We start from the raw sequence: 13,416 nt of genomic DNA, 5'->3' as shown, positions 1-13,416 counted from the left end.
TTTCTTTGGAATTTTTCACGTCTTATTTTTTAGGGAATTTTATTAAACCGATTCTGAAAACTTTTCTGTCTCTTTCGATTTCGTTCAAGGGGATGAAGTAGATTTGATGCTTTTTAACCTTTTTCCTTATCTTTTCTTATATTTTATTTATTTTTCCTAGACGGATTAATTCTCTTTTAATATATATCCCTTCAATAAGCAAAATTTCGGTTATTTTTTACATTTGCTTTCACTTGTCTTTTCTAAAAAAGAAGAATCATTCAATGGTATAGGAAGAAAAATCGCAAAATATTAGAATGTTTATAAACAGCGATAATTACAGTGTGTTTATCATCATTGGAAAGAGCCGATAAAATTTTAACGTATCTATCGGTGACTGGATCGAGGGAACGAGATTCCACAAGTCGAAAGGAATTCATAAAGAAGAAGAAGAAAAAAAAATAGCGGAGCAACGATACAAGCTTCTTGTAACCTTAACGCGCTTCTCATCTCCGTAGTATAAAACGATCGCTTTTAATAACTAGTTTCGCGTTTCGCCGATAACAAGTTAACCGAACAGGTTTATTCCCTCTCGTCCCAGGGTGTCCTTCTTTTCCGAGTTTGTTTACTGGTTACGCCACTCTATGCTCGCCTAAGATCGCGGGTATATTTCGCCTCCCACGTGCCACGCAACTCAAAATACCGATCTCGAGGAGAGAAATCGTTGGTCAAAGGTGCACGTGCCGCCCAATCTGATAACAAATATCGAACGACCAATACAAAATATTTCCCTCGTTCTATGTAAATTTTCCTTTAAACGAAAAAAAAAAAATTGGTATTTCATCCCACTTTCCAATTATTTCCCTTTCATCGTTATTTCGCAATTATTTTAACGAACAATTTCTAATGTTTTAGTTTTCGTTATATTTTGTACAATTTATTCGTGTACGGATATACGTAATGAAATAATATTTTATTTTTGAACAGTATATTTGTGGCTGAAGCAAGCTGGCAAGTCTCTTCCGGGGAATATCGGCCTATTTCCGGTAGATGGACTAATTTCTAATCTCTAACTTCGTTGGAATCCATTCTGATAACGATCAATTGCGCAATATAGAGGGAATTGCGAGGATTCTTCATTGTTCCGTATGATTCACGAAACAATTTAATCAAGTTAATATATCCTTTATTCGTGAATTTTTCAATTTTCCATCAATTTATTCATCGAGAATTTCACTATCAAAATTTGACCATTTTCCACTATAAAATATTATATATTAAAACACAATAAAACTTGAATCATCCTCTGCTTGAAAACCCTTCCGGACCGCTCTTCCGGATAGAAAAAAAAAATTTCCAGACAACATTCTTCCCTAAAAATCCAAACATCTCCCTGAGCAAAAAGTAAGTAAGCCAAGTAAGTTTTCCTTCAGGAAATTCGAGTACCTTTCGAAAGGCGTATAAAGCATCCTTCCTCCTCCTGAAAAATACAAGCATCCTTTGCAAAAGCCAAGCATCCTCGATGGGTCACTGCACTCGCATTCGAGGAGACTACAAACATGACCGAACCAACCGAGATGAACAATGAGAGAGAGAGAGAGAGAGAGAGAGAGAGAGAGAGCGAGAGAGAGAGAGAAGTACGTATCGAAGAACCCTAGGAACAAACAGGAAAGGCGCCGGTGGGCTGCCGGCGGCCGATTGTATTGCTGGTTGGTGGCCGTGTGTGTTGCTGGTAAACCTAAGAGGAGAGGAGCTGGAGAGAACCTCGGCGAACCGTTAGACGCGGCTACTAAATCTGCTCGATCGGCCGCGCTTAGCGTACAACACAGTAGGATCGAAGAATCTTCTCGCCTCTGCTCGTCGAATCCTTCTCCGGGTTCTCTCTGTCGCAGGAAATCGTGCGGCTCGGTATGCGGTTTCCTGGAAAAGCCATCGGGGCCGCGGGGAAAAAAATAGTTGCCCCGGATACGGGCGCACGCTTCTCGGATTGATTTCTCCGACGCGAAGGAAAAGGAAGGTTTTCAACCCTTGCGCGGTGTGCCAGTTTAAAACTCGGTTGGAAAACGAGCGTTACGTAAACGCTTCTATTTCTGGACTTCTTTTTCTTTGTTTCTAGACTTTTTCCCCCTTCTTTCCTTCTTTCTCACTTCTTTGTTTCTTTTTCCTGTTCTTGTTCTTGTTCTGAGGTCAGAGTTATTATTATTGCGTTGGCTTGGAATGGTCGGTTCTTGCGGGAGGCGATGGTGCTCAACCGTTGGTAAAAAATGATTATGATGATTTGTTTCCATCTATTTCTTTTCATTATATTATATTATATTAATGATTCAGAAAGATACAAGATTTTTCTTTTATATAGTATTTTTTTAAAAATCGTAATTTCAAAATCGTTATTCTCTATTCTGTTAAAATTCACCTTCTCTCGAGAGAAAGATTAAATTTCTCTCGTCACCCCGCATCGATAGTTTTCTCGATATGTTTCACCGCTTATACCTCTCCAATTAATACAAAGTTCAAAGCTGGATCCTAATTATAGGATTAACATACGCTCCATTCTTCAGAAAAGTTTTACTCTCGTAACACGTTCATCCATCACAATGAAATTACGCGAAGCGTATCATTATACCCGTAACGCGATATCACAATAGCCAACCTCTCTAAACGACACGTTTCTAGAAGAAGAAGAAGAAGAAAAAACGCAAAGCGAAACCATAATCCAGAAATAAAAGGAGAGGAGAGAAAAAAAAACCTTTCGAGCAGCATAGCAGACAGGTTAAATTTAATTCGACGTAAGAGCCGAGTAAGGGTTAATGGTCGGCTCGAGAAATGAAAATTATGATTAATACCCCTCCTCTCGCGAGGAACGCGAAATCCACGGGAACGCATAGCGTTCAGACTTTCGCTAACACGACACTAATTGCATCGTCGCAGCGTGACGTCGTCGACATCCGTACGTTAGATTCTCGTGCAACGCTCGCTCAAAACAAAAGGAAGTTGGGAGAACGAAGGATACCAAGAGACACGCGAATCTCTAATAAAATGTAATATTCCATTGTTGCGCTTTGGACGGAGCGGTATTCGCGGATTAACTAGGCCGGTACGGGCTCGACATATATTCTAAACTATTAATAGTGGAGGTACGACACACGTACCCCTCTCGGATTTCGTTGTAAACGTGACAAGACAGATCGATGAAAGTACAGGGAAAAATCGTCCACGTTTCTACGTGAAATATTTTCTTTTGTAGTTTGTAAAAATGTTTCGAGTTTCTTTAGGGTACAGTTTTTAATTTTAGAATCTTTGGAAGTATCAGTTTTAGCAATGTTATCGATAATTGGATTTGAGAAATCTAGTGAGTTTGTCGAGGCTAGTAACTTTGTGAAAAATGTGGGAATTTATTATTACTGTTATTGTACTATTGCTAGTGATATTATCGTTAAGATCGAGTTTAGTAACTTGTAGTGAAACGTTGTCAATGTTTGTCTGTAACTCGTGTTAATTTTGAAATTATGTAAATGTATTATGTGTAATTTGAAAAATTATTATCAATCATTTCTCATTTTAATTAAGAAAAATTTAAGTTGCTCGATGTTTGCTAATTCTAATCTACGAAATAAATATTGTTTTCATTCTGAACAATCGAACATTAATTCAAATGCGAACAATTTTGAAACAATACTATTATAAACATCAGTGTAGAGGAAACATCAAGGAAGCCGTTCTATTTGAGTTTATTTTATCAACTTCTTAAATGTAACACATCGCGTATTGCCTGCCAAGCCCATTGGCCAGCCGTCAAATGACAGTTTTTCTCGTTGTGCCCACTTTCCACCCATATAATCCTCGAGATAAAAGCAACACACCATGCTATGCACCACCTCATTGCCCACGCGGTATTAAATAATATTTTTTTTTTAAACTGAATCCGGCATACGTATTTTGATTGCTTCGCCCTCCGACTAACTCATGAAATGAAACGTGTATTTACATAGAAATCGTTCGATCTTCGAGAAATAAATATAAAGTTATAAATATATTTAAAAAAAAACGGTGTCATAATATGTCAGAATATCATAATATTGATGAGTGAAAAATTAATGAAAAAAGATTCAATGAATATATTTATTAAAAATTTGAAATGAATATTTTTGTTTAGAGAAAAAATTCTATATTTTATAGAATAAAATTTAGAATTTAAAGAATATACAAATTTTTCAAAATTTTTTTTAAATTAATATCTCTATATATTTTAAAACATCCTCTAGAATTTCTATAGAAGGAAAAAAGAAAAATATGACATCAAATAAATTAAACATATATTCAGCCAAACTTAGAAGAACCGGAAACCCCCCTCTAATCAGAATTCAAACTCACACTCCTAGACAAGCTTACCCAAAACACACCCTTATTTTACATACTGGTTTTCTCATCATTCTTATTATCTTTATTCCATCAGTAAAATTATTTAGTATCTTTTAAGAATACTCAAACGATAAAATTATTCATCTTCATTTGTACATCCGAATGACACCGGAAACTGAAAACTTAATTTGTACCATGACAGAGAATCCCTAAAATATTAATTGCCGTTCGAAATTAACATTTCGAAATATTCGAAGAATAAGATTTCATCATTTTTCTTCTTTACTGTCATTGTTATCATAACAATAAATATCACTGTTGTTTTTTCGTATTTATAATATGATTTCTATATATTTATACCTGTAAAAAAGCTTCAAAAAATTCATTGATATACATTCTTTCAAATATCTACTATTTGGCAGCTATTTGGCATTCAAAACAAATTTTATTTGCAACTATTTTACAAAATATTTTACCAGTCTAAAGAAAAACCCTAGTATAATATAATTACAGATTTAAATCTCAAATTTGATCACAAATATCTATCATTCGAAAGAATATCGTCACTTCTCAAGATTGAAACACAATCTCGATCATCTTCATCGACAACGAACCCGGAAGTTTGATGCTAGAAACATTCCTCAGTCATTCAGGGACAAACTAAACGCATAGGGGAAAAATGGTCGTGGCGCTGGTGACAAACTAGAACCGTTCATGCGGGACAACACACCCGTGACGCCTACGCGAACGCATTCGAAACGATTTCAACTAGGCACAAAAGACAGGCCTCGGGACAAAAGAGTCACGCGAAATCGTTTCAATTCACACACGGCGGTTTAGCCTCTTGGCGGAACACGCTTTGACCGAGTCAACGAGTTTTCTTGGAATTACGAATTTGGCCCGTGTCACGTGCGGTAGATATACATACATGTAGAGTCAGTCACAAAAGAGCTTGTACATTACTTTACAAAGAAATTCATTTAACTCGAAAATCCTGATTTTTATACGTATATATACGTATATATAGAACATTACGCTGTATATCCAAATATTTATAACAGAATCATAAAAAGTTAATCTTATTCCTGTGAAATAATATTTCGTTAATAAAAAGAATTATTATAAAATAGATTTATCGATTAATTTTAATAATACAAATTATTGAATTCGTATTATAAGTTGTGAAGATTTCTCTGATTGTAAATAATTTTTCTTATAATTTTGAAATTAAAAAATTAGTATTAGAAGAGAAAGATCTTTCTTGTGATTTTACTTTCATACATTTTTTAATTTTAAAAAAGTTTCGGAAAGAGATTTCTGAAGATTTAAAAGATTTAAATGAATGCTGTGGTAAGTTGCAAAAAATTAGACTTATTCATCATCATAAACATTCACCAGAAATGAATCAAAGGATTAAGTGTATTTTATAGGGTGAGGTGTATAATTTTGGATACAAAATTCTTGTAGATTTATTCTTGAACACTATTTTAATTTTTCTTCTTATAAAGAGTTTTCTTATTTATACTTAATTCTAAAAAGAAAGAAATTAATCATTTTTATAAGTAAGTACATTTTATTTTCTTTATTTTTGCATACATTCTCAAAATTTTCTTTTTTTTTCTTTAAAAAAAATATGAATAAAAATTAATTATTAAAAATCTATTATTAGAAATAAAACAAACATATGTAGATAAAGATAAAGAGATTAGACATTATATTAATGAAAATTTATGTTATTTCAATTTATATTCATTTTTGCAAGTATTGAGATTGAAATCGCGTGAAAAAGATGCAATCACATACTCGTAAATATTGAAAAGCTTCTGAAAGATTAAAATCCATGAAGCGAAAAGCGAGTCTAATCGAAAGGAAATTCTTGTCTCGTCACACTTTTGGCTGGGCTGTTAAATTAATCGTGTACACGCTCTCGAGAGTATAAGTCACCTTTTTGGGCCACGTTAAAAGTGAATATATCGATGTTCTATTTTAGAATCATTTATCATCTATCGTAAAATGATCCAAAATAAAATTCGAAATACAAAAAAGTTATTTTAATAAAAATAGGCCAGAAATATCAAACAAATTTTTATTTATAACTTTAATCGAATTCAAAATTATTTAATATATTTAAAAATTAAAATAAAATATTTCATGAATTTTTGAAAACTGAAAATTTGAAAATAATTGTATATTATACAGATTTTTAGAAAACTTTTTTTCTAAATTATATCTCAGTCTTTGAAATGTCTTTTCTATGTCATTGAGATTTTGAAAAATATAGAGCATTAGATATATGCTAATAGTTTCAATAAGAAATTCTTTGTTCGGTTGTCGGCAAGGATCACGCGCTATCATAGCTTGGCTAATTATCACAATTCAATGTAGCAGAACGCGTGGGAAGCGTTATAACTAATGTATGTAAGTATAAGCTACTTATATTTTCCTTCGCCACTGTGAAACTACTAACGGGTTGATTTGCATTTAAAATATCAATCGCACGCGCTCCCAGATCTAGACACATTATTTGGATTACAAGCTTGAAAATGCAACTTATTCAATCCTCTGAGTCACATTGTTAACATCCTACTTCAAACGCATTTGATTTAGAAAGTTATTGAATCCAATTTATATATATAAAAAAAATATTGCAAATAAAAATATTAATCTTTTTATATATTAATTATATATTATAAAAATTTATTCATATTTTAATTTAATTTGAATTTTCGCAGATTAGAAAAATGATTATTTATTTATAATCAATAATAAATTCTTTAATAAAAATAAAATAAATAATATATATAAGAAAATATCGATTTTTAGGAAAATAAAAACAAATTTTTTATTCATTTTCCATTGAATAAAATAATTTTTCAATTGTATGAATTAGTCCGATTATTAATTATTCCAATATATTTCTTTTCTATACATTTCATAAATCACGAAGATAGGACATCGATTATAATGATACGAGAAAAGATTTGATCACAGCAAAAACCGAACATGTCTGCGGATAATTGTATTACGTGCAGAAATCCACAATGAATTGCGCACAATTAAGGGGCCGGGAATAATTCAATATGTTCATCTTCTCGCGTTAATATATGACATCGTGATAATTAAATATCACGGACCGTGGCAAATAAATTAAGGAAGAAATCGAGCAGCCAAGCAAACGTGTGATTATAATCGCATGAGTGATTTAGAATACATTGTATTATTTGCCTTAAGGCAAATTTATCCATTATCAATACGATCAATGAATTAAATTATCAGAACGGTAGACGATAGATCGTATTCCTAAAAGTTAATAAAATCACTTAAAGATAGGATCGTTTTATCGAGAAATATCAAGAAATATTGTGAATTGTACGAGAAATATTTTGAAATAATTTTATTACAATTATTATATTATTGATTTAAATTTTATTTTTATCATTTAAATTTAATTATTAATAATCATAATTATATCACAATTGCAACGTGAACCAATATCTAAAATCGTAATTCGTCCCATAACCTATACATACTAAATATTCTTCTTACGAACCAGTAGTAAACCAATGTGAAAATCCTTAGCTGCATTAAGTCTGATGCGTATATTTTCTTTCTTCTCCTTAACTTTGTTCACAACATTCTTAAGTTAGTTGAGTTACGAGCTATTCTTCTCCGTGAAAAACGTTAATAAAATTCCTCGGGACGTTCCCGCACGCAGTGGCTGATTAAAACGCGTAGTCGCGACGACGCGTGCGCGTCTAATGCGCGCGCAGACAAAAGTGTCCCGACGCTGACGATTTACGAGTTCGTTCACACTGTTCACACTCTCGTTGCATATTAGGCACGCCATCGGTGCACATGGAACTAACCTCTACACTGTTTTTCCTTGTAAAGATGCACAATAGCGCATCTCGTTAAATAATCAGAGTTCCTTCTAGCGATAAGCTGTATAAAGGTGCAATAACGCTTATCTTATGCGTTCTTTGCATTATTAAGAAAGATACTGTTATTTTCTCAATTTATAAGATTAACTTTAATAAACTTCTTTCAACTTTCATTTATTTTCAATTATTTTCAAATATTTAAAAATTCAATTTTTATACTTCTAATAAAAATACACGATATTAAAATAGATATATAGAAATCAAAGAAATATTTTATGTTTTTTGTATTTAGAAATCTTATTTTTATTGCAATTTTTTACCAGATATATTGCATATATCTGATTGCATACTGTTTTGATGATTTCATTTATATGATAACGCATGATGCAAAAAGATATAAAATGTAAACATAAATATTTAAATTAAATCATTAATTAAATATGATACATTTGATTTAATATACAATCAATGTATTTTGCAATAAATATATATATATATATATACATATAGAACAACAAAAAATTATTTAAAAGGAATAAAGAAAAGATAAAAACTGCTATCTTATCAGCTTTCTAATGGGAAACTAACATATTCTTAAGAAATATTTCTATATGCTATATTATATACAAACGAATTTAAATATATATATTCCTTTTGTATCTATACAAATTAATAACTTATCTATTTCTATAATTTACAATATTACAGTAATAAAAATTTCAAATGAAAATCTTTATTTCTTCTTTTCTTTTATTTAACTATTCCGAGTTTTTCTAAATTAAAAGATAAAATGAATAGATACTTGATATTGTTATCATCCTTTCTATCTCTATATTTATTCTTAAAAATAGTTGTAGAATATATGTACATACATACTTTCTCAAAAGAAATTTTTAAATTTTCTCTTATTCTTAACAATTTTATTTAAAAAACTAGCACGACAAAATATGACGATACCGTAAATCTAAATTATTAAATTCTTATTTGTTTTATAAAAGAATTGCAAGTATTACACATACTTTTTTCTTTGTTTTATATAATGTCATGTGCATGCAATATATTTTATTATTATGACGAAAGACAATATTATTGTCTCAGAAAAGTCGATCGCAATCACAATGTGATGTAACTCGCTATTGGTGCGGCGGCCGAATATATTTTGAATAGCGTCACGCAAAGTTTACAGCGACGGTGAAAAATGCGCGCGAAAAGACGTGACACTTTCGCGGGGCGCTAACAAATTGCAAAAGGAACAGCGCCTGTTAAAGGCAACGCGTACATTGTATAACGAACACTGTTCTACATATTCCGCGCGTTAGTCATACCTTTGTACTTCGACTTGTACAAGCGGACCCAGAAAGATAACGAACCGGTGAGGAAACGACAAATCCTGCTTGACACCTTTTAGAAATATTTCTTTTAATGTTCATTGTGAAATACTTTATCGAGACATAGAAGTTTAAAAACGTTTGGGAAATTAGTTACAAAAATCTTCGATTCGAATATATTTATTCCATCAATTTTAAATTTCCACCATTTTTTTGAAATTTAAGGAATAACTTTTCACAATCGCGAATTTTAATTATTCAGATTACTAAGAAGATCAGGTTATCCTCTCAGAAGGGTGGGGAAAGCCCCTTTCATACGAAATCCAACGTAAAAACATACGATTGTCCACGAGGGAGGATCCCGCAAGGACTGCTCGTTCCGTCCCTCGATCACGACGGCATCACAAGGATTTTTCTCTCATTAACGGCATCATTGAGCGGATCGTGGAAGAAAGGAACGGTGAACGGTCTCTCCTCGAGACCCGGCCACAGCTTTAGTGTAAACGAACCTTTATCTCAATCCCTCGGCGCGTTACATATAAGGGAATCGTAACGAGTAACGACATTAGGCATCGGGCTTTTGCCTGCGTACATGGCAGCAGTCAGCTTAACCCCTCGTGCGGAGATCCGGTTTTATCAGCCATATTGGATGCACGCGCGGTCAATTGTGGACTTAAGAAGCGTGGGTCGGCCGACCCTGCCGAGACGACACCGGCCCGCTTTTTCTTCCACCTCACCTCGTTGTCCATCTCTCCCTTCCTTCCCCCGTGATTCGGTCTAACTGTAGTGCGGAATGCCGATCGACGCGGAATTGGCCGAGAAACGAGGGGGAGGGGGCAAAGAGGTTGAAGGAAGACGAATTTGAAGGGGTACGTAATACTTTGTGTAGTCGGATGAAAGGTATATCTCCAGGGAAAATTTGTATATTTATTAATATTATCTTAGATTCGTGTTGGTATAGATGGTAGAAAGAGATGCGAATATAAACGAATCTTATATTTTTCAAAATCTATGTCATAAATATTTTTGAATTTGTTTCTTGATATATAATCTTAATCTTAATCTAAACGACAATTTTGAGATATATCGCGTATTTGAGTTAGAAGAGCATTAGTTAGCTGAGACATAAAACGTTGAAGATAATTTTCGCGTGGAAACGATATTGCTCACGCGTATGATTCAATATGTGGGCGAATAGGATTAAAAAAGTCGGGTAGATACGTGAAACGTTATGAAGCTCGTAAACATCCTCTGAGCAACGTGCTCCCATTGTTGTTTATTATAGGAAAAGGATGTGCCCCGATTCCGTTTAGATTATTAATTATCATCCATTTTTCTTCTCTTTCTTTTTCTTCTTCACTCGGCAGAGTAATCCTCCCCGTGATCGTCTGATACAAGTAAATAATCTATTCTTGTTTTTAAAAAAGAGATAGAGCAATATACGAATCGAAAATTGTTTCAATCTTTAAGAGAAAATTACGTAAATATTATCAGATCAATTTTGTCGAAAAATTTTGTAATGATATACTTTTGAATCGTACTGTACCGGAGTACAGTCGTGGTCGCGCTAGTTCCAGTTCTAGATCCACTATAATCAACGTATTAGATTTCAATATAGAAATCTTGGTTACGTAAAATAAATGCACATGCGAGAGATACAAGCGACCGCAAAACAATACAAGCAACGAAGAACGGACTTTCCACGCGATTGATAATCCTTCTTGTTCGTTATTCTCCTATATTAGCGAGCATAAATCCGCTTGTAAAATGATTTCTCTCCATTGTGCGATAGAATTAATTATCTTTTATCTTTCTTTCGTTTAATCACGAAGATAAGAATCTCGATGGTTATCTCGTACACGATTAGATGAGTATAATAATGTTTGAAAATGAATCATTTAGCGCGCTAATTTAATTCTTCATTTTATGACGTTCAAACTGTTTTATCGATATAAAATAAAAACAGGTTTAAACGAATTCTAAATATAAACGACAAACGACTCGGCAAATGAATAGAACTTGTAATGTATAAATTATTGCATGCGCTAATTTAATTCCTCATTTTATGACGTTCAAGCTATTTTATTGATATAAAACAAAAACAGCTTTAAACGAATTCTAAATATAAACGACAGAACTTGGTAAAGATATAATAGAACTCGTAATTTATAAATTATGAATGTTGCCTATAAATTAAAGAATAATTAATAAAGATAATTAATTAAATAGAAATAATTATTAGATCGCTAAATCATTCTTAAACTTCGCTATCATTAATTAAATATTTTCAAAACTTCCAGCGAGTTGGAAGAACACCAATCGAGAGTACATTTTCAGAGAGTAAATTCGTTTATCGTAGTGAAAGTACACTATTTCAGGATTCGAATAACAAAGAAGCATGCGTGCTTTAAGGAAGAAGTAAAACGAAGAACGCGATGAGAAAAAAGAGAGAGAGAGAGAAAAGAAGGAGGGAAGGGGAGGGGAAAAAAGGAAAGAAAGACTGAAAATCCGCAAGAGACTCGACCCGTTCTCAAGATCCATATGCAATCCCAGGCCTGGAAATACGTGAGACAGCGTCGAGGGCAACGCCGTTCTCCTTTGGAGTTTCTGCACGTGCAACCACGGGGACCTGGTGTCGGGAAATCAAGTTCAATGGCGTCTCGTTGGACGAGCATCGATCCCCGTCCGCATACGAGCACGTTTTCGTGAACGCGACGACGGAACAATCTATTCCGAGGAACTGAAAGTTCAACAGGATTTTGAGGAGCTTGCATCGTATGATTCGTTCAGGATTTATGAAAATCGTTTATTAGTTATAAAAAGATCATTTTTTATTCACCTTTAGGATAAGGTTTTTAATAATATTTAATTAGCTTCTTGATTAATCAAAGTCCATGGATTGAATATTCACCATTTTTTGAAAATGGTAATTAGAGTTAAATGTTGAGGATAATTCTTGAATTTGTTGCAGTTTTTATCCTTTTTTTTCAATTTGTGCTTGGCCTGAATAGTTAGAATACGTTATTGGGATACTAATTAGTAACTATTTTATATCTGCAATTTGAGATATCTTTAAGTTTCAAGTTTTAGAATTGTTGATATTTAATTTAATAATTAAAAATCAATTTAATTATCGTTTGTAATTTTGAGCAATAATTGAAAACTATCCTTGACTTTATGCGCAGAATTGAGAATTGAGGTTAAATATTTGATTATATTAATAATGATGCTATTAATATAGAATTTTTTTACAGAAATTGACTCAAAATATAAAAAACAATTGTGTAGAATATAACAAAATTATAAATAATTTAAATATGTGATGATATTATAGTAATAATAAATAAGCTTCATTTTTATATATTAACTTTTATGTTCGTTTCGGCCTTTAGAATTGACTCTTCAAAGATGTCACTCGAATGAATTAACACCATGTAGAAGTATCCCCAAGAAACATAATACAGATGCCTCATTAAGGGTTCAAGCAACCCTTACTGATAGAGCGTAAACCTCGCATCTTCTTTCCACGGAATATTCATATCTAAGGCTTCCAAACTTTAACACGTGCTCTGTACAACACCACGCATAACAAGATCCAATTATCAACAGAACTTAATTCTCAATTTTAATTCAACGAACTGCATTCAACCAGCTCATCCATAACCAAAATATTCTTTATATCTGTAGAAAACAAAGAATTTAATTTACAAGAGTTGATGAACAGAATGAAATAAAAAAAAATATCAATAATTATTAAATTAAAGAGAACACAAATTTCTACAAAAAGTTGTATAATAACTTGAGATAGAATCTCAATAAAAAATTATATTAAAAATCATACAGGTATTATCAAAAATTGTAAAATGATA

General features: G+C 32.5%; 1 protein-coding gene across 2 annotated transcripts in view; it reads right to left on the bottom strand.

The window, feature by feature from the left end:
* The window catches only part of LOC107993710 (uncharacterized), a 54,633-nt gene that overhangs the window by 35,309 nt on the left and 5,908 nt on the right, over nucleotides 1-13,416 (bottom strand). The window contains exon 1 of one of the 2 annotated variants that reach the window (XM_017050277.3): nucleotides 7,889-8,245. The exons of the other annotated variant lie outside the window; for it this stretch is intronic. The gene's annotated coding sequence lies outside the window, so the exon portion shown is untranslated. Of the gene's footprint in view, nucleotides 1-7,888; nucleotides 8,246-13,416 lie in introns of those variants that run through there. 2 annotated transcript variants of the gene reach the window in all.

The sequence above is a fragment of the Apis cerana genome, linkage group LG7 (genome assembly GCF_029169275.1).
Source record: "Apis cerana isolate GH-2021 linkage group LG7, AcerK_1.0, whole genome shotgun sequence".
Taxonomy (NCBI): Eukaryota; Metazoa; Arthropoda; class Insecta; order Hymenoptera; family Apidae; genus Apis; species Apis cerana.
Note: the sequence above shows the minus strand (reverse complement) of the source record. Positions and strands in the feature narration are given on the sequence as shown.